This window comes from Propithecus coquereli, unplaced genomic scaffold (assembly GCF_000956105.1).
Source record: "Propithecus coquereli isolate 6110/MARCELLA unplaced genomic scaffold, Pcoq_1.0 Scaffold164, whole genome shotgun sequence".
Classification (NCBI taxonomy): domain Eukaryota; kingdom Metazoa; phylum Chordata; class Mammalia; order Primates; family Indriidae; genus Propithecus; species Propithecus coquereli.
The window spans coordinates 3,965,065-3,968,892 of record NW_012140969.1 but is presented as its reverse complement, the minus strand read 5'-3'; the positions used below and the strand labels follow the sequence as shown (position 1 = coordinate 3,968,892).

The 3,828-nt window shown below is 46.9% G+C and overlaps 1 pseudogene; it reads left to right on the top strand.

The window, feature by feature from the left end:
* The window catches only part of LOC105807796, a 47,348-nt pseudogene extending 44,098 nt beyond the window's left edge, over positions 1–3,250 (top strand).
* The last annotated feature ends 578 nt before the right edge of the window (positions 3,251–3,828 follow it).

The following is a 3,828-nucleotide window of genomic DNA, read 5'->3' as shown; positions in this document are numbered from 1 at the left end:
GATTTGCTTCCAAGCTCACCTGGTTGTTGGCAATATTCACCCCCACCCCCAGGGTGGGAAATGGCACACCAGAGTCATTGACCGAGAGAGTGGAGCAGGTTGAGGTGATGGTGAGAGAAGAGGCTAGCTGTGTTTTTAAAAGTCACTAAAAGCAACAACAATTAATTATTATTCCTCACAATTCTTTAAGTCAAGGATCTTCTGGAACTCAGCTGGATGGGTTTGTTGGAGTGTCTCGCTTGGATGCATGATGTTGATGACTGGGCTGGGCTGGGCTGGGCTGGGTGGTCTATGAGGCTTCACTCGCATGTTTGGTACCTCAGAGCTTTTTCAGTGTCTTCTTTCTCTCCATGTGGCTAGCTTGGGCTTCCCCACAACATGGCGGCCTCGGGTTGTGGGACATTCAAGAGTCTGGCTTTCAAGAAGGAGCATGTCAAACTTGAAGGCGAAAGATGCAAGTCTCTTTTGGAAGGTGGCTGCCAGGTTTGAAGGAGCTCAGATATCGTGTTGGGGAGTTTGGAATCTATCCCATTATCACGGAGAAGGCTATTGGAGGTCTCTTACTAGGAGGCCAATGCATCCACGCTCCAACACATCATATGGGTGGGATGTTTTATAAAGTGATTTCAGAAGGGAGTACTGGTCACCGAGAAGAACAGAGAGTCTTGGGACAGAAACTCCAAATCTTTCTGCTCTATGTGACCACACATGTTTAGTTTTTTAACTTTTCTGAACCCTCAGTTGCATCATCTCTGAAACAAGATAAGAACCCCTACCTTACACATCCTACAAGACTTATAAGGATAAAATACAGAAGTATTCATAAAGTACTTTGTAAAGCAGGCTTGCCAAAATCAATTGTTTACAGAGGCTAAACTGGCGATGATGATGATTGGAGCAGCTTCCATGTCAGGGATACAATAGGGAGTGGGGAGGCCTTCGGCAAACTGGAGACTGCCCCATCTGAAGGATGTAGTCAGTATTCAGTACAAGCTGGTTGCTGCCATGCAATGAGATGTGCACTCCGTGTGGCTAAGTAGTCTGATTTTCTGAGAAGAGGCAAAAATTTCATTTTTATGTGTAATCTCCTGACTTGTTCTTAACATATTTATATCTTAAGATGTGGATAGATCAAGGAAGTAATTTGAGAGCTCTCAGTTTGCAACATCTGCTTCCAACCCTAGAACTCGGTGTAAATACTAGTTATTAATTTTGTCATGAATTTTTGAAACTGGGAAGACAAGATGAGCAAGAGGGAGATGTGGAGGGAGGGGGTGCCAGGGAGTCAGGGGTTTTTTGGCGGGGACAGCAGGGTTGGGAGTCAAGGTAGGGAGGGGACCCCAGAAACATTTTGGAAGGAAAATCGGCGAGACTCACTTGCTAATTGGCTGGAGCGAAGATTGTTAACAGGGAACCCTCTGCAGCCCAGCGAAGCCAAGGGATCCCTTCTCAGGATTGTGCTTTTAAATGCATAACACCAAACACACAAGAAACCGATTATATTGAAAAGCAGTTTTCAAAATATTTTAAAGAACAGATTTGTCAATTGTAACAAATGTGATTCTTTAAGGACACATGAAAAAACAAGAGCTCGTGACAGCCCCAACGATTTCAAGGTAGTCATGAGAGTATGTGAATTTCAAGATATGTGCAAGAAGTGTAACGTGTCATCACAACGCGGTTTCTGCTGATGACAAAGTCACAGGTGCCGCTAGTATGCGAATACTGCCGCCTCCATTCATAGTCACAGCTGGCGGAGTGAAAACGAAGATGGGAATTTTCCCATCCAGATATACAGACTCCCTGAATTATAAACGAGTTAAACACTGCATCATCTAGGGAGGGAAGGAAGAGGGGAGTCCAGAGGGAACTCTGAGGTGTCCAGTCGGAGGAAGGTCAAAGTGGAGCTACCCAGGAGGATGTAAGAACCTAGGGGATAGAGCAGAGGGGTCTAAAAGAGGGTAGAAATAGAGCTTGGGGGCTGGCAGCTGGGCACGGTGGCTCCTGCCTATAATTCTAGAACTTTGGGAGGCTGAGGTGGAAGGATCGCTTGAGCCCAGGAGTTGGAGGCTGCAGTGAGCTATGATGACGCCATTGCACTCCAGCCTGGACAACATAGCGAGACCCTGCCTCTTTAAAAAAAATAAAAAAATTGGAGCAAGAAAGCAAATGATCCTAGGAACTACCTAGAAAACCCAGCTAAGGAGATTGCAATCGGGTCCCGAAAAGCAAGGGAGGATCGTGTTCTAAGAAGCAGAATGGGGTCCACAGTGTTTCGATCCAACCAAGAGATCAAGCAGACATAGATCTGGGAAGAAACCAATCATTGGAAGAAACGGTGGCGGCCGCGGCCCAGGGTGTGCCGTCGAAGGTGGTGGCAGCGATTGGCGACCGGACGGGTTTGAGCCAGGACCGACGTCCGAGGCGCGCTCTCCGCCGTCAGACTGCGACAGCATCACCTGCCGGTACCTCGAAGTGTCCCCCATCCCAGAGGGGGCCTGCGCCGACTGGCGAGTCTTTCTGAGTGTCCGGTCTGCTGTGACTGTGAGTCCCCGCCCATTCTGTGGTGTCAGAGTGGCCACTTGTTTGCAGCAACTGTCTGCCAAAACTCACATGTCGTCCAACTTGCCCGGCCCGCTGGGGTCCATTCGCAAGTTGTCTATGGAGAAAGTGGCCAGTTCAGTACTTTTCCCTCGTGGACACGCCTGTTCCGGGTGTGAAATACCTGCCACACACAGACAAAGCAGACCAGGGAGAGCTCTGTGAGCTCAGGCCTCACTCCTGTCCGGGCCCCGGTGCTTCCTGCAGACGGCAAGGCCCTCTGCACGCTGCAGTGCCCCATCTGACGCATCGGCCCAAATCCATCACAACCCCACAGGGAGAGGATTTCGTTTTCCTTGCTACAGACACTAATCTTCCTGGTGCTGTTGATGGGGCGATGAGGCAGTCCCGTTTTGGCTTTCACTTCATGTTAGTTTTGGAGAAACATGGAAAATACGATGGTCACCAGCAGTTCTTTGCAATCGTGCAGCTGATGGGAACACGCAAGCAAGCTGAAAATTTGCTCACCGACTTGAGCTAAACGGTCATAGGCAGCGATCGACTTGGGAAGCACCGCCTCGACCTATTCATGAGGGGATCGCGACAGCCATTATGAATAGCGACTGCCTAGGTCTTTGACACCAGTGTTGCACAGCTTTTTGCAGAAAATGGCAAGTTAGGCATCCATGTACCTATCTCCATGTGTTGAAATGGCAATCAAACATTTTCTGGCCAGTGTTTAAAACGGTTTCATTCAATTTCACAGAAAATAAGGCACCCATCTGCCTGCCAACCTGAAACTCTTTTGGTAGGTGGAAGCTAGACACACGAAGGTAAATAAAAAGAAAGGCTGTTAAATACAGGAAACAGTTGCATGTAGTAACACTGATATATTTAAAAATAAGTCAACAGTAAACCACTGAAAAATATATATATATACACCCAAGATGGGCACCTTTTGTATTAAGAAAGGAAGCATTGTAAAATAATTCTGAGTTTTGTGTTTGTTGTAGATTGGTTGTATTGCTGAAGAATATTGGAGTTTTTTTCATATGTGTGTGCATGTGTGTGTGTGTGTGTGTTTTTTTTTTTCTTCTAACTGACAGGCCATCTTGAGTGGTCTTGGACCACTGCTTTTCCTCTTTGTGAGTCATTGCATAGTGCTGCTGTGTTTTTTTGTGTGTGTGTATTCGCTAATTTTTATTAATTCTAGTTTTTCATTAAATAAATTTTACTTTTGGCCGGGCGTGTTGGCTCACACCTGTAATCCTAGCACTCTGGGAGGCC